This window comes from Pteronotus mesoamericanus, unplaced genomic scaffold (assembly GCF_021234165.1).
Source record: "Pteronotus mesoamericanus isolate MK-2021 breed Mesoamerican mustached bat unplaced genomic scaffold, CSHL_Meso_final contig_20, whole genome shotgun sequence".
Lineage (NCBI taxonomy): Eukaryota > Metazoa > Chordata > Mammalia > Chiroptera > Mormoopidae > Pteronotus > Pteronotus mesoamericanus.
This window is the reverse complement of record NW_026555085.1, coordinates 83511332-83536224: the sequence shown is the minus strand read 5'-3', so window position 1 is coordinate 83536224 and position 24893 is coordinate 83511332. Positions and strand designations below refer to the sequence as shown.

The window sequence follows — 24893 nt, the reverse complement described above, 5'->3', positions numbered from 1 at the left end:
CTCCATAACCTCTAAATAGAATCACAGGTGTGTTCATTACCCAATATCCTGGAAAGTAAAGTCTGATTTTCACAGAAAATATAATTTTACCTAATTTCCATCCTTTGCACCTATATGCCCTCATTTTCTTTAAAGGGATTAAGAGAAGAAAATATTTAGAGATGGAAGAAATGGGAAAAAGTTTATCTAAAAAAATTTAAGGTGGGATATTTATAAGTTCAGACTTTGTACTAGAGGGGCCCAAAAAGGAGAGGTATTCCTGGGGTCTGAGATAAAAATAGAAAGGGAGTCGACTAGGATTTCAGAATGGCTGATGCTGGGGCCCCAAGTGCATCTTGGCTTTGTACCTAACCATCAGTTTCCAGCTCACTTCTCTCTACACATTACCATCCCAGTTCCCTCTTGTTCCAAGTACCACCGTGAATGTCTTGGGTCTAGGGGAGTGCAAGATGCTAGCCACAACTATTCATCAGGTGAGGGAAATGAGACTGTCTCAAGCCTCTTTAACAAGGAAAAATGTGTGTCTTACATTCCAAGTTAGAATGAACTTTTCAGTGAATATATGGTTGTAGAGGATAGTTTGATTCTGTAGCACTGTAATATGATGTAGTGTTCTCTAAGAAAATATAGGTTGTCCTGAAATAAAACTACCTCTGTACCTCTGTTCTGTGTCTTCTCTCACTTTTTAATTTACTTTTTAAAAATTTATTATATGAACTTGAATATTTATGTTTAGAATTTGTTCTTTCTGATAGGAATAATCTCATATCTGTTTTTGAGATGCCTGTGATAGGAAGTAAAACAAATATCCCCAACACAGCATTGCCCCCTCCATCAAAAAGAAGCAAACCTTTCTTCTTTACTAGCTGTAGTCACTACTATTTTTTCTTTTTTTTGCATTCTGAGTTCTTACCTTAGTGTATATCTAAGAGTACATTTTCAAGTTATATTTTTAAGAAATAAATTAAAAGAGGTATATTATCTGAATCTACATATTTTAAAATATCTCCTAGTTTTCTTTGCAGAAGACAGCTTTTCAAGGTTTTTAATAATTTGGACATAACCTTGTCCTCTCAAAGCATTGCAGAAATTGCTCATCTTTGGCTTCAGCATTTAGTATTTTAGGAGAGATATTGGACATTAGTAGTTATTCTTTTGTATAGGTAGCTTGTTTTGCCTGCTTGTGTATTACAGATTTTCTTTTATTTCCTCTATACCAAATGTCCTAGTTCAGATTTAATGGTTAAATGTGTGGCTTCCTTTTCGCTGATTTTTGTCCTCAATGATATTCATGCAGTCATTTTAGTATTATAGGAAAAGCGAACAAATCATTAGACAATCATAATATTAGATTATATGAAAATAATTAGATCCTGCCACTTTAAGAACTAAATGCTGCACCTGCTTGTAGCCTACAGCAAGTTAAGGATAATATCAGACTCAGATTAATCAAAGGTCATTGTCTAAACCCTGAAAAACTGGTGTAAAAGTTAGTTAATAGTTAAGTCGATAGGAGCTTGAGTCCCATGTTTACCTTAAATGAAGGACTCATTTGCATATCAAAGAGAAATAGTAACTAGCATGAGGAAGTCTTCCCTCACGTGTTTGATCTTTTTTTATTTGAGATTATTACACGAGGAATATAGTTAAAACATACCTGCCCTTTAATTACAACCATATGTGCAGCAGTTCCCATAGCTTTTCATATTGTCTGTTGGAATTAAAACACGGTACACCATGCTGAATATTATAAATAACTATGATTTGAGGAGAATTGCTTTTGAATGTTTTTCAGTGAAAACAGATACAGTGAAATTCAGATAGCATCAATGTGTCCTATTGTCAGCAGTCATTGATTTTTGTAAGGCTTCTTTAATTCCAAAACTGTAACACTAATACGACTTCTTCCTTATTCAGTGATTCCACTACCCCCACTAATGAGAACAATATTCTTTTAACAAATAGATTTTTTGGCAGTTTATAAAACTACAGCTTTCATTTTCACAGAAACCTACATATCTACCACAACAGGTTGAAACAACATCCAGGCTGTCTCCTGGAACACTCATCTACATACTGCATTCATCTAAGTATTGCAGCAATTATTAGGAATTAAAATATCCTAGTTTGATTAGAAATTTAAATAATTGATTTATTATTCTTTCTCTTCATAAGACCAAGCTATTTACAAGCTATTCATTCATTCATTCTGCAGTTACACATCTAGGTTTTCTAAGGGCTTGATAGGTAAATTTCTGTCACATAATTTTTCATCAATAATAAACTTTAATGTGTTTTAGAGTGTTTAGTTCTGAAAATGTATCTGAGATGTTTGTGATATTGATTGCCCTTAACAATAGCATTATTCATAAATGTACTTATCTAAATTCTACAAATTTAATTTTATTCTGAAACTCTTGAATTTCATGGTATCTGTACCTAGTCCACTGCATTTTTAGTTTTGTAAGGTTTTTATCATTGTTTAGCCCACTCTGTAGGTTCACAAGATTGCTGCATATTGCATTATTACACATTAATAGAATATATTTTATCTACATATTTATATAAAATATATTTTTCATATTTGAACATAATATTTGGGGCAGCTTGTTTATGGATAACTGCGAGTTTAAGTAAAATGTCTTTGATCCAAAGGAAGCACTTCCTTTTCTCAGTTTGTAGAATTTTCCAGGAATTCATAGTATGTAATTTGGGGTGAATGTATCCCTATAAAACTCATAAAATAGAACCCATGGCCAATCTCTTCCTGTAGGTAATTGCAGGGTGGAGAGGGAACTGATAAACTATAAGCTTTTATAGCTTTAGTCATAAAAGAATCTGTTTTCACTTATCAATAAAGTCGCAATTCAAAGCAGTTCTTTTGAAATTCACATATAAATACAAAATAGGTTCTCCTTTAAGACTACTGTGAGTTTTCCATAATATAACATTTTTCTTAAATATCTGTACAGTAGTTTTTTATCCAAAAATTTTAAGTTATATTGACTTTTCCCATTAGTACACTGTACTCACATTTATGTTTTTCTTAGATTTTCTCCCTTAATTCTCTCTCAACTCTTCTAAATTTTTCTATCTGGCAAACTTTTAACATTCTGAAAATTTTATATGACTGGAGGACTATAACATAACAATGGCATAGTCATAATTTATTTTCTAAATTATTGGTAAACATTAGGAATGTGCTAGCATAGTACAGGACCAACCACCAGGTAGGTATGAGAGTGGTATGGCAAAATTAGAAATACAAAAAATATAAAACATGCTTTGTGTCTTTGAGTAGCTCTTAGTCTCATTAGAAAAGTTAGCTATAAACAGTTAAACCCCAATATATGAAATGGATAAAAGTTTAGAGCAGTGTGAGGTGGATGTCATGTCACTGAGGCAGCTTGTGCTCAAGTTAAGGAATATGGGCTCAGCCTTCAGTGCTACAGGAATTCCCAGGACTAGAGTGGTTTGGGAAGACTTTTAGAGAAGGCTGTTAGGCAAGGTGCTACTGGATAATAAGAAAGGATGGGATTTAAAAAGAAATAGGGTATTCTAGGCTGGAATAACAGTATGACCAAAGATCCATAGAAGGAAAGTACACAGATGGATAGTATGATTGAAGCAGAGTATTTAAGAACGTGAGCTAGAATAGAAAAGGTAATTTGGGCCTGATTCATAAAGATCACTGGATGTTAGATAAAGAATTAAGAATTTCTCAATAGAAGCAACAGTAATGCATTTGAGCATGAGAATATGATCAAGGGGGTAATTTTTTAATTTTATTTTTCGATTACAGTTTGCATTCAGCACTATCTTGTTTCAGTTTCAGATGAACATCACAGTGGATAGACATTCGTGTGCTTTACAAAGTGTTCTCTCTGATAATTCATGTCCACCTGGCACCATAGACAGTCACCACATCATTGTTGACTATGTTTCCTGTGCCTTACCTTACATCCCAATTTTGTGACTACCAATTAGTACTTCTTAATCCCTTCACCTTTGTTAGCCCTGACACCCAACACCCCTCCCCTCTGGCAACCATCAGTATGTTCTCTATATCTATTTTGTTTGTTCATTTGTTTGTTTTCTTTAGATTCTCATGTCAGTGAAATCATATGGTATTTGCCTTTCTGGGTCTGGCTTATTTCACTGAGCATAATGTTCTCTAGGTCTATCCATACTGTCACAAATGGTAAGATTTCATTCTTTTTTATGGCCAAGTAATACTTTGTTATGTATCTGTACAGAGGGGTAACATTTTTAAACAGATTAAAATAAAAGGTGGGTGGTCATAGGAAGAATATGTGTTTAAAGCTGCTGTAATCCACATTTGAGGTGGTACAGGTCAGAGCAAGGAAAGGGCGATGGAAATGGAAATAGAGGTATGCCTGTGAGAAAGATTTGGAGATCAGAACTGATGGTAGGGACTCAGAAGAAAAGTGGTAAAAGATGATTCCAAAACTGAGAGAATGGTGACTCCAATAACAGATTATTTTTGAAAACAGGAATGAAAGCTGATTGTTTTAGAGAATAACAGGTTTGATTTAGACATGTTAAATTTCAGATAACCAAAGGCCATGAACAAGTAGAAATGCTCAACAGAGAACTGAGAATAGGCTGGAATCTCAGAAAAGGGGATGTGTTTGAAGATCTAGATTTGTTACGCTTGATGGAGCCACACTCTCCAGCTGTGGAATGTGGAAGGGAGACCCAGGAGTCCGAAGGCTCAGGCTTCAGCCGTGGGAAGCCATTTGTATTATCATGGGCTGGGAGCAGGCAGGTTCTTCACTAGAAGGGTATCCAGAGTTCCCTGTCCAGGAAGAAGGCAGGTACCCACAGTCTTCGCAAAAAGCTGAGTCAGAACTTAGCCTCTGCCTGCTTCCTTCACAAATCCATTCTCCACTAAGTTGTTTCTCTACAACATAAATATCATCGTGCATTAAAGATCTTGTGGTGGACCTCATCTCCTGCCAGTTGAAAAGCTATCTAGCATGCCATTTGAAGCCCTTCTTCTGCCTTTCTAAGCTTATTTCCAGCTCTTCCCCAATACTAACTCTGGCTACTCTGAGTGACTTGCAGTTCTCTAAACATACCTGGGTCATTCACATTGAGAAGTAATGTTAGAAGAGGGGTTAAGAACACTTGGTCCAGAACCATACTCCCTGACTTCAAGTCCTGGTTCAGCCACTTTTGCCCCATGTGGCTTACCTCTTTGTGCTTCAGTTTCCTCATCTGTAATTGGGGATAATAATACCTACCTCAAAGATTATTGCAGGGAATGTGTTAAGACACATAACATCCTACTCAGTGTATTTCTGTGTACCAGATATTGAGTATTATTTAATCACAGGAGATGGCCAGATAATAAATACAAGAATTTATCCCAAGCCTGAGAAGATTTCTTAGGTTAAGAATCAAAGAGAGGACCCCAGGGTCCCAGTTAGGTCAGGGACATGAGGAACAAGGGAATCTGATGAAAATGTCCTCAACGACCTCCCTGGGTCTTGAGCAGCCTGCCTGCCTTTTTCTTTTTTCATTTTTCAAAAATCCTCACCCGAGGATATCTTTCTTTAAAAAAATTGATTTTAAAGAGAGAGGAAGGGGAAGAAAGAGAGAGAGAGTGAAATATTTATATGAGAGAGAAGCATTCATCAGTTGCCTCCCATACCTGCCCCAATCAGGAATTGAATCCACAACCTAGGTATGTGCCCTGATCAGGAATTAAACCTGCCACCTTTTGGTGTACAGGATGATGCTCCAACCAACTGAGCCGCCGTCAGGGCTCTTTTTTCAGTTCTTGAAGTTTATTTTATTATGCACTTATTTATTTACATATTCCGACTCTTGCCTGGAGTCAGTGCAGCAGTCTAGTTATGGCAGGACAACGGGCATAAACTGGGACTGCCTCAGGCCATCCTGCACATGTAATCACCTTACTCATGAATTCAGTAAGTCATAACAGCCAGGGTGATCTTTTTCAAATGTAACTCAATGTGTTGTCCTCCTGCTTAACACTCTTCAATAACTTCTCCCTACATTTAGAATAAAACCCAAACCCTCTCCTGGGAACTTGTAGGACCTCTGCAATCTGATCTCTGCCTCATCAGCATCACCTTATGACACCCTCTGCTAAGTTTCTTGAACAGACCAGGCTGTTATGTACTCACACATAGGCCTTTGTACATTTGGTCTCTGCAAGGAATATATACACACTTTTGTATAACAAGCTTTTACTTTGTGTGTGTTATATGCTATTGGGATGTCTCCAAGTCCTGATGGCCCTGCGAATGAGTGATGTCCACAGTGTCCTGTCTGCAACAGCCCTGCTCAGCTCCTGTAGATTTCTGCCTGTGGCTTCTTTTATGAAGTGGATCCAGCTCATATTTGGTCTTTCTTTTTACCTGCTACCTTCTATTTTTCTAGCAATATTTTCTTTTGCAAAGAACCCTGCCTTCTCATGACGTGCTCAAAGTAGGACAGCTTCAGTTTTGTCATTTTTGCCTCCTAGTACGTTTCACGCTTAATTTGCTCTAGGACCCTACTTGTTCATCTTTCTGATGGTCCAGGGTATTCATAGAGCTCTTCTCTAACACCATACTTCAAATTAATCAATTTTTTCCTATCAGTTTTCCCCACTGTCCAACTTTTTCATTTATGCATAGTAATTGTATGAGGGTGTGGATGATCTTTGCCTTGGTCTGTAATGACACATCTTTGTTCTTTGTGATCTTTCCTAATTGTTTTCTTTAGACCTCAGTCAGTGTCTCCCCTAGTAAAATGTGTGCTCGATACGGAGAGGGATTCTGCGTGCTCCTGTCCAGCACCACAGTCTGAACACTCTACAGTGCATTGGTACACATTTTTAATAACTATTATTACATTCCCAGTACTTATACTTATCCCAAATAATTTAATCACATGCCCTAATCACATGCCTTTATGGTCAATTAATATTTGACAAAGGAGGCAAGAGAGTACAGTAGAGTAAAGACAGTCTTTTCAATAAATGGTGTTGGGAACAAGTATATGTAAAAAAATGAAACTAGACCACCAGCTTACACCATATATGAGAATAAACTTAAAATGGATAAAAGACTTACGTGTAAGTCACAAAACTATAAAAATCATAGGAGGAAACATAGGCAGTAAAATCTCAGGTATCTCTCATAGCAGTTTTTTTGCCTATATCTCCTTGGGCAAGGTAAACAAAGGAAAAAAAATAAAGGGGATTACATCAGACTAAAAAGCTTTTGCACAGCAAAAGAAACCATCAACCAAATGAAAAGGCATCCCACTGCGTGGCAGAACATATTCACCAGTGATATATCTGATAAGGGGTTGATTTCCAAAATATATGAAGACCTTGTACAACTCAACACAAGGAAGACAAAAAACCCAGTTGAAAAGTTGGCCAAGGACCTAAATAGACATTTCTTCAAAGAGGACATACATCTAGTCAATAGACATATGAAAAAGTGCTCAACGTCACTATTCAGAGAGATGCAAATTAAAACCACAATGAAATAACACCTTACACCTCTCAGAATGGCTATCATTAATAAATGAACATACAACAAGTATTGGCGAGGATGTAAAGAAAGGGGAACGCTTGTGCACCATTGGTGGGCGTGCAGATTGGTGCAGCCACTGTGGAAATTAGTATGGAGTTTCTTCAAAAAATTAAAAATGTAACTACCTTGTGACCTAGTGATCCCACTTCCGGGAATATATCCTAAGAAATCTGAAACCTGAAAACCCGAAACAAAATAATACATGTAATACAAAAGAATACATGCACCCCTATGTTCATTGCAGCATTGTTTACAATAGCTAAGATATGGAAAAAACCCAAGTGCCCATCAGTAAATGAGTGGATAAAAAAGCTGTGGTACATTTACACAATACTACATGGCGGTAAAAAGAAAAGAAATCTTATCTTTTGTGACAGCATGGATGGACCTGGAGATTAGTACTTGGAGTGAAATAAGCCAGTCAGAGAAAGACAAATACCATATGATCTCACTTATATGTGGACTCTAATGAATAAAATAAACAGACAAACACAACAGGATCAGAGGCATGAACACAGGGAACAGACTGACAGCTGTCAGAGGGGAGGAAGGTTGGAGGACTGGATGAAATGAGATGAAAGAATTAAGCAAAAAATCTGCATGTTGTATATAATACAAAGGCATAGACAGCAGAGTGGTGATAGCCAGAGGGAAGGGGGGTTGGGGGTAGGTGGAATTGGGCAAAGTGGGGAAAATGGGGATGGAAAGAGACTTTGCTTGGGGCAATGAGTTGTACACCTGAATCCTGTATGTTTTGTGAACCAATGTCACCCCAATAAATTCAGTTAAAAAATAATGCAAAATTATCATTTAATTTATTAATGCCTTGTTGGGAAGATTAATGATATACATGTATTGAACACTTACTGTGTTACAAATATATCTGTATATCTACTTTCTTTTCATGTGCATAATTCTTAGGTAGGTGGTATTATTCCCACAAGTTCTGAAACTGAAGCACTGAAAAGTGAAAAGGCGTACCTAGGATCACACGGTAAACAGGGAGTCAGGAGAGTCTTTTTTTTTTAAATTAACATGCTACCTAAGGGCCTCTAGTGTTCTTGATATTTGCATCAAAACTTTTCCAAAGACTACATTATCTGCTAATAATGGGATATTGTTAGCAGACATTTCCCAAGAGTTTTGAGACATTTCTAATATTTACACATTTCCAGTCACTTAGTTTCAACATATGAGAAAGATATGTCAACGGTTACTAAAGAAAAAGTCCCTTTACTTGTGGATACATTCTTTCCTGGAAAACAAACACTAGTTCCACCTAAAACACTGTGTTTTTTTATTAATTACTCAAGTTTTGTACTTTACTACAAGTGATTAGTATCTTAGCTGTACTCTTTTTCTAGACCATTTTAAAAACAAATCAGTTTCCTCTTCCATAAATGCAACTCTTAAGATGAGAGTATCTATATCATATCCATTTACTTATCTTAATCTATATTGACTCAATTTCTGTTTGTTCACAGCCTTTGAAAAAGGGACATCCGTAACTGGAGTTAATATTCTAATTGTGATATGAAAATGTAGTGGTATTATTGGTTTCTGTAATCTGGATACTGTGTTGATACTGAACTTTGACCTGCCATAACTTCTTGATGCTTCTCACTATTTATATATTTATGCCTCAGAATCCTTATCTCTATAATGGAGATAATAACTACTTTATTAGTGTTGTTCTGTTGTTTCAAGTACCGAGTACAGTGTCTAACACTAACAGTAATCTGTCAGTTATTACTGTTTAAGTGCAAAGTTGTCCATTTATTCCTGTCGAATTTCATTCATTTGTTTTGACTCACTATCCAGCCTGTAAAATTCTTTTGAATCCTGATTTTTTCATGCATGGCAATAGCTCTCTTCCAAATTCTGTAACATTGACAAATTTAATAATGCCCCTTATTAATTGTTTTTATTCAGAACATTAGAAAAACATTAAACAATAACACAGTGAAAATGTTTTATCTGTGGAAAATTTATGTTTTTATGTCATTTTGTTTGGGGAGTATTTTTATTTAAAAGCAATTCTAGTGTTACATGGCATTGTGCTTATCAAAGCATTTACTTGCATGTGTATTATCATAAGGTTTGGGGGTTACTTGAAATTTTCCTTCCAGTTCATATAAAATTTGATTCCTTTAAGGAAGCATTAATATGGCCCATAGAAGAAACCAAAACTTGAATAGCTCATGCCATAAAATGAAGAAAACAATTATTTAGAAAAGAAAAAAATTAACCCTCATCATCTTATGAAATATTCTCAATTTCGGGAGAAATTAAATCAAAAGTTATTAACCCAGGGCTCTGTTTTTCCTGCCTAGAGGAACACCTACCAACTGCCACCACCAATATTTTATAGATTCTTCTTTTGTCCTGATAAACATACGAGAGTCTGCCCAGTGTCATCTTGGCGTGCTGCCCTTCCTGCGGCCATCCCGTCCGTGCCCCTGGAGACTGCCCCTCGGCAGGGAGGGCAGCACGGGTCAGCGGCACGGACTCCTCTTGCTGTGCCGCATAGTGGGCCGCAGATTACCACAGTGCAGAAAGATTGAGATCAATTCCTGAAGGAAATGAAACCTCTTGTTCTATTTTTAATGAAACTTCATAAAGGTTTCTTGTCCCCATATCTCTGTATCTCATGGCAACATGAACGTAATGTTCTCTCGGGGCACTTTTTGGATTCAGAGCTTACTTTGCCAAAACTGGAAGTAAGTTTTTGTTTTCAGATATGGAGTTGAAGTTAGGAGATCTATATTTGGTTTGGAAAATATGGTCACGTTTATAGTTGAGGGTGTTCTACAGAAATAGTTTACTACAAAACACCATTTCCCAATGATAACTCAGAGAACTTTAAGAATTGAATAATAATAATTATACCTAACATTTATTGGGCACTTACTCTGTGCCAGACACTGTACAAAGTGTTCTATGTAAGTTATCTTCTCACTTGAATGTCATCATAATTCTAGAAGGTAAAAGTATTACCATTTTACAGTGGGAAACTGAAACACAAAAGGTTTTTAAGGGTCTCCCAGACACTTCTAATTGAATGTGTTAATACATCATGGTAGATGAGCCAACAATATTAACTCCCTAAAAGCAGAATCAGTTTATGTGAAGAAACCATTAAACTCTAATAGTCACTCAGCGAAACCAAGCAGATTCTGTGGAAATTGGAAATAGTTCAGGTAATATTAACAGCAGTTAACACTTAAAAAAACAATTTATAGTTTTGAAAGCTCTGCTACATACTGTATACTATCTTATCTGATCTTTATATCATCAGTGTAACTTGTAATGGGGTTAGGCAGGGGGTGGTAATGAAGGGTGTACTGAGCACTACTGGGGAGGCTGACCAGAGTGACAAATAATAAAGGTCACGAAGGTCTTGATTTGAGGAGACGCAGAGCCCAGTACCGTTTCCTTCTTCTAAATAAATCTAACCTGGGAGGTATCCAAGAAAGGCACTTCCAAAATTTTTTCTTGGAGAATATTCCATCCACCCACCAAGAAATTTTAATCTGAGATGATTTGAGGTTAGTGGATAAAGTCTTAGATTTCTCAGGAGTAATGGCATTTCAGTCTAATAGCTGTGGAGCGAGTTAAAGACATAAGTAGCAGAGAGTAATCTGGATGTGAGAAGGGGATCTTGGGGTTTGGTGGGAAGAAAGGGGCCCAGAAGCTGTGGTTTTTCTAGTGCACTGGCAGAGTCACCTGTGACCTTGAGAAAGGAAATTACAAACACCTGCTATACTTCAAACTCTGCTACCCACATGCCACAGACAGCTGTTTGAAGAGCAGGAGTGAAGGATTGAGAAGGTAATTTTGAGTATCACCCAAGAATGAGGTGACTAGGCTTCCTTTGCTTCTTCCTTGAGACCTACTTGTGAAGCTCATTGTGTACCCTTAAGTTTCAGCTTACACCTAAGTACAAGTGACTCCTTAGTTGATATTTCCAATTTTAATTATTCTTTCTTTTCTCCTTTCTATTAGAAAAATCTTTATAATAAGCACTTAGGCTGTTAACCACTTGGTAACCTAAACAACATAAAAATGAGTACAGCTCAGTAAAGTTGCTGTCTTCCTCAGAAACTTCTTTGAGCCTTTCCACTTTAATTTTCTGTCATTGGTATTGTACTACCAGCAGCTTAGTCCTCACCAGCAAAACCTTGGTGATACACTAAGCATATCTGTTTCTCTCGTATATTGCTTTCTCCTACTGTTAAATTTCTGTTTCCCTAGCCAGAATCAAGGCTCTCCTGTCTGAGAGGGATGGAGAGGGATGGTCTCTTCTGTATTTTTTTTTCTTGTAGCTGTTGGTTTTATTCACCATAACCAACTATGCCTTTCGTGGCCACAATCAATATCTATGATTTTTTCAATAGCTTCATTTGGCTGTAAATCACATAGCATACAATTTACCCTTTTAAAGTCTACAGTTCATTGGTTTTTAATATGTTCACAGAGTTTTGCACCCATCACCGCTTTCTAAGTTTAAAACATATTCACTGGTCAGAATGGCCATCATAAACAGATCCACAAACAACAGGTGCTGGCGAGGCTGTGGAGAAAAGGGAACCCTAGTCCACTGTTGGTGGGAATGCAGACTGGTGCAGCCACTATGGAAAGCAGTGTGGAATTTCCTCAGAAAGCTGAAAATGGAACTGCCTTTTGATCCAGCGATTCCCCTGCTGGGAATATACCCTGAGAACACCAAAATGCCAATACAAAAGAACCTATGCACCCCAATGTTCATAGCAGCACAATTTACAATAGCCAAGTGTTGGAAGCAACCTAAATGCCCATCAGTAGATGACTGGATCAAAAAATTATGGTACATATACACAATGGAGTACTACGCAGCAGAAAGAAAAAAAGAAGTACTAAACTTCGTGACAGCATGGATGGAACTGGAGAGCATCATGCTAAGCGAAATAAGCCAGGGGGCGAAAGACAAATACCATATGATCTCACCTATAAGCGGACCTAACCAACAATGCAAAGATGCAAGGAAAATATGACCAGCAACACTGAAAGGAAAAGAAATCAACAGAGACAAGAGAGAAGGGGGGGGCAGGGAAAGGGAAGGGAAGGGGAAAGTCAAGGAACATATAGCAAGGACTCATGGACAAAACCAAAGGGGAAGAGCTGAGGGAGGGAAGGTGGGAGGGGGCAAGGGAAAGAGGGTGGGGGGGAGGCAGAGACAAATGTATTTGAAAAGTAAATAAATAAAATAAAATAAAATAAAATAAAAAATAAAACATATTCAATATGACCCAGAAACAAACCCTGCACTCATTAGTAGTCACCCCCACTTCCACTGCTCTCTCTCTATAGCCTCTGGCAAATACTAAACTATTTTCTGTCTCTATTATTTGCCTGTTGTGGATATTTTATATAAGTGCAGTCATGTTATATGTATGACCTGTATCTGGCTTTTTTCACTTAGCATAATGTTTTCAAAGTTTCATGTTGTAGCATACATCAAAATTTCATTCCTTTTTATGGCCAAGTAATATTCTATTATGTGGATATGCCATAGTTTATTTATCCTTTAGTCTGTTGATGAGCATTTCAGTCACTTCCATTTTTAGCTCTTATGAGTAATGCTATGTGAACATAGAGGTTTTTGTGTGGACATATTTTCAGTTCCCTTAGGTATATATTTAGAAGTGGGATTGCTGTGTCATGTTACCTGTAGGTTTAACATTTTGAGGAACAGTCAAAATGTTCTCCAAAGTGGCTCTGAAACATTTTACATTCCTGCCAGTCATATATGAGGGTTTCAGTTTCTCCTTAGCCTCATCAACACTTGTTATTATCTTTGTTATTATAATCATCCTAGGGGGTAGGGAGTGGTAACTTGTGATTTGGATTTGCGTATCTTTAATTACTAACGTGTGCATCTTTTAAAGTGCTATTTATATATCTTTGGGATATCTATTCACATCTTTTTGCAATTTTCTAATTTGGCAAATATACTTTACTATGTAATTATATACATTAGCTATATTTTTAAACATGTTATTATATATGTACATATTGGATTCAGAGCTTATACAAAATGTGGAAATGAATTTTTGTTTTTAGAAATGTAGTTGAAGTTAGCAGATCCAATAAGATGGAAATAAATGAAATAGCAAACAGAAAAAGAATAGAGAAAATTAATTAAACCAAAAATTGGTTTTTTGAAAGATGAAGAAAATTAACAAAACCTTAGCTAGCCTGAACTGGGTGGGGGGAAGTAGGTAACATCCAAATTAATAAAATCAGAATGATAGAGGAGATACCACTACTGGCCTTAGAGAAATAAAAAGGATTATAAGGGAGTGCTGTTATCAACTATATGATAACAAATTAAGTAATCCAGATTGAAGAAGAAAAAAGAAACTGAATAGACTTGAAAGAGTAAAGTGATTGAACTAGCAATCCAAAAACTTCCTACAAAGAAAATCCCAGGCTCAGAATGCATCATTGGTGAATTTTACCAAATGTTTTCAAGAAGCAATTAACACCAGCCTTTTACAAACTCTTCTGAAAATTAAAAGAGGAGTGAACGTTTTCCAGTTCATTTTATGGAGTCAGTATTACTGTCATCCCAAAACTAGACCAGATCTTTACAGACCAAAGTATCTTATGAATATTGATGTAAAAGTATCGGAATTACAACATATAAAAATGATTATACACCATGACCAAGTAGGATTTGTCTCAGTAATAACAGGCAGATTTAACATATGGAAATCAGTCAATGTCATAGGCCATATTATAGCATCAAGGGCAAAACCCCACACAATAATTGCAATAGGTACAGGAAAAGCATTTAACAGCACCCCCCATTATTTCTATAGCCTTTATTAGGTTTAGGAAGTTCCTTTGTATTCTTACTTTGTTGAAAGTTTTTATCAAGAAAGGATGTTGTCTTCAGCTGTGTTTCTTCTTTCTTTTTTTCTTTTTTCTTTCTTTTCTTTCTTTCGCTCAGATTAGATCAACTCAATTTGTTTATCCTAAATCTTGGCTGATTCTTCCCTCTGCCAATTCAGGTCTACTGTTGAGCCAGTCACTCCGTTGAATATCATAGCTCTGAACTCCAGAATTTCTATTTTTTTTAAATAATGTCCATCTTTCTGTTGACATTTTCTATTTGCTAAGGTACGATTCTCACACTTTCTCTTAATTCTTTAGTCATGCTTTCCTTTTGATCTTTTAACATATATACAATTTTTTTTTAAATCATTGTCTAGTATATCCAATATCAGGGCTTTATCAGGGAAGATTTTTATTGACTGCTTTAACTCCTGGATATGGTTATACTTCTCTTTTCTTTTCTTTTCTTTTCTTTTCTTTTCTTTTCTCTTCTCTTCTGTTTTTTAATGTCTTGGAAAACTTTTGTTGCAAACTGGACATTTGAGATAATATAAAGTGGCAAACCTAGAAATCAGATTCTCTACCCTGACCCTTCCATGGTTTACCATTTTTGTCATTGTTACTCTCACTACTTAGTTAGTGAATTTACTGGAGTAATTCTCTATAAAGTCTGTATTTTTTGTGTTGTGCAACCACTGAAGTGTCCACTTGATATTCAGCTGAAGACTGGACAGAGATTTCCTGAAAGGCCTGGAACCAAGCCCTGCAGGCTGTTCCAAGGGGCTGTCTGTGCTGTGTTGAGACATGTTTTCAGTGCTACAGTAGGAGTTTGTAACTCTGTCTTATATAGATTTCACTTTCTGTTTGTGTGGACTGCAAAGGTCAGCCAGAGGTGAAAGTGTAGAGCCTCTCTGGTCTTCCCTGGGCGCACACACAGTCCTGTACATGCACATGACCTTCTAAATCTCCAGGAGCGTGTTGGAGCTTTTCAGAGTACCCTGCAGACATGCCATTTTCTTTTTGATTTTATGGCCATCCCTTTATTTGTCCTAACTTGTATGACCACCTAAGTAGCAACTGATTGTTTTTGACAAATGCCCCAGAAATATGGCTATTCACACAGCTGGCTCTGAGTCGCATCAAATAAAGACAAGCCCTGAGACTGGAGCTTTTCAGGGGCTGCCACATAGGTCATACAGTGTCACTTCTCTGGAGATGGGGCTTTGGAGGGGCTCTGAACCTGCCCTGCCCTCTCCTGTGACTGTTAGCCTGCTAGCTTTCAGAGTTACCATAGTTGTAACAGAGTTTCAAAGGCTACCATGGAGCTGGCAAAGAAGATACTGAGAATACTGCTGGTTAAAACTCCACAGAGCTTGCGATGTTTACTGAGATTTAACAGCTTATCCCTAATTGTTCCTTAGACTGTTGTAAACCTTTGGCTAAATTGTCAGAGTTCTTAAAAACTTCATTGACAATTTTTACCAGTGTTCTTGCTTTTATGAAAGAGCCGATTTTTATTTCTCCCTCATTCCGGAAGTGCTTCCCCTCATTTGTCTCTAAGCTCAGAATTTTTTATTTGCTTCTTAAAAATTCTATTTGCTGATTTCTATTTTGCCATTTGAAATACTGTTTGGTAAGTTTTAGAGCCCCCTATTTAACCGTGTACATCTCCATGATGTCACAATTAGAATTATTTGCTTGAAGTGGGGGCATTTCCCATCAAGCTTCTTCATTATGCTTCTACTATTATATTCTTCTCTTTTTTCCCCACTGAACCAAATGCCTGCGTATGTACAGGCACCTTTCCTGGAGTATTTGCATTGATGTTAGAAGTAGAAATAGACAAGCCTCAGTTTTTAAATAGATAAGCAATTAAATAGTGATGTCTGGCTGTCAGCATCATAAGAAGCTTTTCTCTTTCCATTTAAATTCATTACTCAAAATTCTTTCAGAAAGTCTTTCCCAGTTAACTCTACCTGTAGTTGTTTCAGTAATTCTCTTCACCCTTAAATATAAACTGCAGTGATGAAGCAGATACACATGTTAATATAATAAGATGCACTGTCATCTTAGCCCAATTTCTATTTCCCACTTGGTGGCCTCAAAAAACTGTGACTGAGAAGCTGAAGAAAAGTGCTGTTAGGAACTTCAGGTGCCTTCTTTATAGAAATACCAGGTCTTTAAGACCCTTCTTTGGGCATATTCTTAAGAAAAATCACAGACAGTGAACCAAGCATCCTTGTATTTACTTATTTACGTGCAGGCCTCTAACTTCAAACTTAACTATGTAGGTTTAATGATTAACAGTATAGGCTTAAGAGAAAAGCAGACCAGCCAGCACCTAGAATCTGCCAAACTGTGTTTTAGACAAATGATAATTCTTCTACTTTATAATTAAGGAACCAAAGAGTGTATACAAATATATATATGAACTATATAGAGTAAAACATATTTTGTATAATATATATTACATGTACTATTAGTGTATATATACTATATAATATATTGTAAAATATATATAAGTACTTAGCACATCCCTGGTACACTCTAAGCATTAAATGGTAGATAAATGTATTTTTTCTAGGTAGATATATCTAGACAGATACACAGACATATCCATAGCATAGCAGATTATTAAATAATAACAGTAGATGTATATGATGTTGAGAAAAACCCAAACTAAAATTTATATATTTGTTTCAGAACTAGTGAATTTTAAAACCTTGGTTGAATTAAACTAAAACATCTAAATGAGATGTTTTATTTTTAAATAAAACATTTCATAAAACAGAGCAGATTATTATAAAGATATTTATGCTAAACTTTCAATATTTTAAGCATATAATATTTGAAACAATATGTTTTTCTTAATTATATCCTAAGCATCTTCAGGTCAAAACTGTATGCTTCATTTATTTCCCCTGCTATCTATGTACAGTGCCATTTATGTACAAGCTAAAGATATTTCCTAAAGGAATAAGATATTAATTTATCTTTTAAGAAATTGTTTATAATTTTAATGAATTCTGTTCATAAGTTTAACAAATGTCCTTAGGAGTATTCTTAAGCAGTTCTTAAAAGTTTCTGTATGGAAAGTCTTGAGATATCAGGAACTGCAGCTGCACCTAGAGTTAGTGCTCAGGAAATCTTGAAGATGCCATTAACCATCAAAGAAAGATTTCATTTCAATTCTCAAAGACTTGTCTCCAGACCTCATGTTATTTTTAAATAATAGGTCTGTTATCTCTATTATGTATATATTTAAGCACAGAGAAATATTTTAATATTTATATAGTCATGTGTTTATATCCTTAAAAACTTTAATTAAAAATTTGTTTTCATTTTAATATTTACAAATTTGTATGTTTATATATTTCCTTTTAAAGATTTTTACAACCTCTTGCAACACTTATGACCATGGTTAAATAAAACCAAGTAATAAATGCAGTAGGATAAAAAGGAGAATATTTCATTTATTATAAGGGATATATTTCTATACATAATCTCTATAAATCACTGCTTTAAACTGGGGGGGTATAAATTTTATAACTATTAAAACTTAGTTTCTACAAATGATGAATGTTATTTGCAAGTACTTGAATTTATTTTTGTTTAAAAATATTGTCTGTATCTAGTTTTTTACTAGTCATTTTTTTTAATATATTTTTTATTTACTTTTTAAATACATTTGTCTCTGCCTCCCCCCCACCTCTTTCCCTTGTCCCCTCCCTTCTTCCCTCCCTCAGCTCTTCCCCTTTGGTTTTGTCCATGAGTCCTTGCTATATGTTCCTTGACTTTCCCCTTCCCTTCTCTTCCCTAAACTTACTAGTCATTTTAAGTTTAGTCATAACTCACAGTTCATGAAGATACTTTAAATAAATGTATTATGCTTTTCTGAAGTAATTCACAAATTATTTTAATATTCAATATCAGTGTGCACTCTGTTATGTTTTATTGTCACCTTAAAAGTAAAGAAACAGAAGAGAGATTAAAGGTAACTCTCTTTTTAAAAGGGCCACCAGACCAAAAACAATGAAACAACTAATAAAATGGAAGCTCCCTGAAGGCGGAGATTTTTGTCTTTGTTTGTTCACCTCTTTCTTCCCAGCCTGTAAGAGTGGCTGAGACCCTACTGGTACTTAATAAAGCTGGATAAACAGACTTAATCTTTCGATTTTGCTTTTTTTTTTTAATTTAAAAAATTTTACTAATCCTTAAGAGGTTGTAGGGAAACCTAAGAAATAATTACTATGACTCCTAGTTGCAGTTTGAGCATGACCTTGCTGAAAAAAATGGTGAAGTAGATGTTCATTACTCAAATCTGGAGCAGGGTCAGCATTTCAGTGAGACAAGAGGGAAACTAAGAAAGATAAGTAAAACTAAGAGAGAAGGAGGAACAGCCTTACTTTAAAGTTTTGCCAGTAACAATTTGTAACAAGAATTGGCTTTATATTTTATATTGTTTCTTACCCATTCAGTTGCATCACTTGATATGTGCAAAACTATAATGTGCATGTTTTATAAAATAGGTTGAAATAAAATATTAACTAAACTTTGGTGTTACCAGAATCACCTGAAAGGCTTTTTAAAACTGAGACGGCTGCACCCATCCCCAGACTATGATTGCAGTTGGTCTGAAAGAGGCCCAAGAATTTTGCATTTCTAACAAGTTTCCAGGTAGTGTGCCGCTTGTGGTCTGGAGACCTCACTTTGAGAACTCTCATGTAAACCAGTGATTCATAAGCCTCTGTTTACTCTCCCTCCTAAGAAAGGAAATTAAAGCACACTATAATTTTTCTTTGCTAACAGCAACAACAAAAATTTGTATGTAGTCTAGTTTCTAAAGGTCGCATCATGCTCTTGATTTTTTTTAAAGGAAACAACCAATAAAAAGATAAACATTAGAGCCTTTCTCAATGAAGCACTAGTAATTCACTGTAACTAGTAATTCACTGTAACTAGTAATTCAAAATATATGAATTTGTTCTCTGAAAAAAAAAGGCTTAATTGAGACTAATCACCATATTAAATAAGCTGCTTATTTGTGAACTCCAAAGGTCAGATTATTCCCATTTGTCAAAGAAGAAGGAAGTATTTCCACATGGCAAATTCAGAAGAAATGCTTTATCATTATTGTTTTAATTGTTACTACAAGATTTTCCTGTATAGTGTTATAGCAATCAAATTAGCTTTTCCAATTCATGTATGATTACAAATAATACAGCTACACTGTTATCCACCAGATTAAATTTTTTAACTTACTTTCAAATTTATGACTGCTATTTTCTGTAGTAGTTTTTGGAGTGTCTGGTATGTCAGACTTTTAAAGCTGGAAAATATACCGAATAATCATCTGGTTCACTCCCCTTCCTTGACTGCCGTTCGGCCTGAGTGTTCTGTCACATGCTCTAGTTCTGAAGAGCTAGGCAGAGCTGGAAGCTTGCTGTCTCGAGTCCTGGTTTGGTATTCTTCCCATTACCCTTGGTATTTACTTTACCAAAAGGTATTTGGAATCAAATATTTTCAAATATTTGTTTGATGAAGTGGTTAAGGTTCACATATACTAGCATTTTATAGCAGGTTAGGAACAGATAGTTTGTCTGGTACAGAGACAATAAACTTTGTGCAATTATTTACTTTCTTTATCTCTGTTTTCTTACTCTGTTATTACCCAGATAAGATCAGTTAGAAATAACAGGACCCTGGTTTCTTTCTTACAAATATCTTTAAGGTTGTCTTACATAATATTAATGGAAATAATCATAAGAGACTATATATATTTCTATCACATGATCCTAGAAATAGGACTGTTTCTTTATTCTTCTGGTGAAATAAAATATAGTCCAGTGTCAGTAATAGTAAAGTAGTCGTGTGAATATTTAATAACATACTTCTGTACAATTTGGAATTTTTAAAGATTTTTATGTATTTAGTTTTAGAGAGGGAGAAGAAAGGGAGAAAGAAAGGAAGAGAAACATCAATGTAGAGGGAATCATCAGTTGGTTGCCTCTCCAGTGTGCTCCAACCAGGGACTGAACCTGCAACCCAGATGTATGCCATGACTGGGAATTGAACCAGCGACCTTTTGCTTTGTGGGAGGACACCCAGCCAACTGAGCCACACCGGTCAGGGCTCTACTTTTCTAATAATAAAGACCAAATATTCCTTTATTGACATTATTGAGAAATAAGACTTTCTTAAAGTTTATTTTATTTTGCTTGTTAAATAATTACTGGCAGGCAGCGGACAGGTGCAGCTAGTGGAGGTTCTACTAGACAGCCTCTGGGTATGGTCCACTGCCCAGCATGGCCCACTGCCAAGTGCACTGATTCTCCAGTGCATGGTGGTTGGTAACAGGACAATGGGCAAAACCTAACCCACTTGTGAGTTATGCCAGTGATGCCTTCCCAGAGAAGTTAAAAAAAAAAAAAAAGGCCCACCCCCATCTTCTACCACTACACAGTCAGCATCACCATTAGGGGGCAAGTGGTACCTTCTGGGACTCTGTGACACAGCCAGACAGGAAAACTGTGATAACACAGGAAGACTATGATCGTCTGAGACCTTTATCTTATCCACTGATTGTTGTCTTACGTGCCCTTTTTATTAATAGCAACTCAGACTGATCTCTGAGGTGACCCCAAAACTTAGCAAGACAGAATGATAAGGAAGAAAAACCTGTTTTTGTGGAACAAGAATAGAAACAGCAAAAGAAATAGGAAAATGCCGCTTTGTGCAGTGTTCAGTTTTAGCCCAGAAGCGACGGAAGACTGTATTTGGTGGGGCTATCAGAGCCATTTTAACTCCCAAGAAACACACAGGAAAACAATGAGTAGGATCAAGATGTATAAACTCTTGTTTGATTACCTGAGAAATATCTTCAGTGGCCAAGGAAATGGTCCATTTCTCTGAGAAAGCATATGAAATGGTACAGTTACACCCAGACCTCTTATAAATAATGAAACAGTTTAACACTTGAAAGAAGGGGAGTAAAAAATCCTGTCCTGGTCCTGGCCAAGCAGCCCAGTTGATTAGAGCATCATCCTGATACACCATGGTTGAAGGTTCGATCTCTCTTCAGGGCACATGCAAGAAGCAACCACTGAAGGCATAAATAAATGGAACAAATCAGTGTTTTTCTCTCTCTTCTTTCCTCTCTCTCTAAAATCAATAAATTAAAAATAATTAAATATGTATTTTTAAAATCCTGTCCCCAGAATTCTATAAAATTCATTGAGCATTTCCTAAAGGTCCGAGTAGGAACAAACAGGCTCTGAATTCATAGTCTATTATAAATACTGTATTTCAACTAGAAGGTACTATCTCTCAAGGGTTTCATAGTTTAAAAAACTATAATCACATCATGGTGGAACTATGTAACAAGCCATGCTATAAGTGGAATTTCCTGGCTTGACCATACACATTTCTGCATAGTCTTTATTTAATCTGCACAAAGAAATATCTTCTCCCTTTGCTCCAATTAATTGTTTTTGTATGTAAGTTGCTTTCTATTCCAGTATATCCAGAGTGGTGAAGTAACAGGACCAGCCACAAAACGAAAGTCTATCAAAGCATACAAAAGATGGGCCATACCTGAGAAGAAAATGTATGAGATAAAAAAGAACAAATGCTTTGTTATTACCTAAGCACAAGTTAAGTGTAATTTAAACATTTCTATATTGAACCTTAATGTGCTTTCTTAAAGGATGCCAAAGATGTCGTAGGGTCATAATTGCATTTATCGTAAACACAAAAAATGTACACATTTTAGTTAATTTGCATTAAACTGTAGCAAGGCTTCTGGCATATAATAATTACTAAGATATTACTTTTTATTTCACCTTATATTACTTGGTAATCTACCCAATAACCATAAGTAGTACCCTAACAAGCCTTTGGCTGACTACTGATCTGCATATGCGTGAGATAAAACTTCACAAGAAAGGAGCCATTCCAAATTAGTAGACTGCACAACAGGATGGGAGTGATTCATATTCCTGACAGCCAGAAGGGAGAAACCTCCTAATAGATGGCACATCAGGTAAAATTATCAGGAGGAAATGTATACCCTGGAAATGGGGAGTTTTGAGTCCTAGGGGAAAGTCTTTCTCAATCTGCTCTATCAAAAGCCAACCTGAGAAGGGTCAAAACGATCTCAAGTAATCACAGGCCAAAAAAGGTCCTACCCTCTTTAAAGAAATACAAGAAAATCCAGCTCTTACCAAAGTGAAATTCACATGTATTAGTTTTCTAGGGCTGTTGTAACAAATTACCACAAACTTGGTGTGGTTTACAACAGAAATGTATTCTCTTGCTTTTCTGGAGGCCAGGAGTCTGAAATTAAGTTAAGCAGGGAGAAAACAGAGGGAAAGTGATTGATCAAGATGCCACACTGGCCACAGGCTGGCACAAAGAAGTTCCCTGGCCACTATGGGCCCAGCTGAAGCAGTACTGGAGGAGGAGATGCTCAAACATGAGTTCATTCAACAAAACTGAGCTTGCTGAATGACTTGGGGCCACTATGAAAATTGATTTTTGCATTGTATTATGGTTAAAGTTGTAAGGAACATGTGCTGAACAATACTGGTTAATGTTCCGTCAATACACTAGTTGCAAGAACCACTGAGAATTTTTCAGACAATTATAATAATAAAATCTCTCAGAAGATAATATAAGAGGAATTCACCCAAAAGTCTTAATAGCAGCTTGGCAGATTGCTTAATCAAAAAAACAGTATCTGGCAAGCACTGCTATGGAAACTGAAAAATGTCCCCCAAAATGGCACTTCCACCATGATTATGCCCAAGCAACTCATCAAGCTTCATGGAAGAGAAGGAACTCTGTTTCGAGTATGTGAAGAGTGGACAAAATTTGACCAAGTGTATTTTGCAGAACATCTCATTTCCCAGACCTGTCACTACCAGCATGGGCACGTAAGCTCAGGTTTTTAAACTTCTGTTGCAAAAAGATCTCTGGAACATATTGCCAAAGATATTGTCACACCTATAATGCCAGACCACTATGTGCAAGGAATAGCATGTTATGACAAAAACTAGCAGAATAAGAAGGAAATAGAAACAGTATTCATTCAAAACAAACCTCTTGATGAGATTGTGTCCCTCAACTTTTAGCTGTTTTTCCTCTCAAATTATTTTAATAATCTGACAGTGAGTCAAAAATGCAATTGTCTCACACAAGTGTCATTAAAGGTAATGATGACCCCAGATTCCAAAGAACAAGGCTTGTAAGAAGGCATCTGGGCTCTCAGATGGAGGAGCTTGGTTTCAGAACATCTCAGTGGGGTAGTAGGTATCAGGAGAAAAATGAAATTTAAGGGACCCTCAGAAGACAGGGCATTGTTGCTGAGTCATCAGCACCTTGAAACATTTCTTGATGGTGGTTCAGTGTCAAGAGTATTTGTCGTTGGGGGAGAACCAAGCAGGATGGGCGGAATAGGTCTGCTGTCCTGTGGGTCAAACTCCTTCAGGTCATAGACCCAGTTTCCCTGTTCACTGAGGTGATGCTAGAGAAACATGGTCGTGCTGAAGCCAAAGGTTCCAGTTTGTCTGCTGCCTCCCACCTTTCTCACAGAGCTTTAATTTATCCTAAACAGTGAGATAACAACATCTAATTGGAGATGGGGGAGACATGTTTTATATATAATCCACTGCCAAATTGAAACAAGCAAAGAAGTTACCATGTATACAGTAATGCTCAGAAGAAAGCTAAGTGGTCTTCAAATGAGAAGATAAGATATTGGATAAAAACACATACTGGAATACTCAAGAGCCACATGGCTTTTGTTGGTACGGTAAGAGAATGGTCCTAACTCCACTCCCAGAATGTGGACTGTTGGCATGGGAAACACACTGATTCCGTACTGCATAGCAATTTTGCACGTATATGTCAGTAATGGTATGCTGAAGACATGCTCCCCAAGACTGTTCTTTTGCTTTGGGGGATGTAACCTTTCCAGTCATGACCTGCCTGGATGGTGGTTGTAGAGTTCAGTGCCAAGGACACTGTTTCTGCACCAGACGCGTAGCATTGTAATAGTGAAGAACACAGTACTGTAAGCTGGCTGGCAAGGACCTACAGTGGATATGAGCGTGGCACTGCCCATTCTCAGTACCAACATGGGCTGGTAACGAGCAGTTCATCTGACACCTTCAGGTTGTGGAACTGTTAGTGTGCCAGGACTGCCGTAACAAAGTGCCATGGAATAGGGCACTTAAACGGCAGAAGAGCGTTTGACCACAGTTCTAGAGGCTGAAAGGTTAGTTTCTTCTGAGCCCTCTGTTCTAGGCTTGCTCGCTGATTACTTCCTTCTCAGCATGTCCTCACATGGCCTTTTTCTCTGTGCACATGTGGTCCTGGTATCTCTTCCTCTTTTTATAAGGATACCAGTCCTTTTGGATTCGGGCCCCACCTGTA

General features: G+C 36.6%; 1 protein-coding gene across 1 annotated transcript in view; it reads left to right on the top strand.

The window, feature by feature from the left end:
- AHI1 (Abelson helper integration site 1) overlaps positions 1–24893 on the top strand; it is a 170773-nt gene that overhangs the window by 105420 nt on the left and 40460 nt on the right.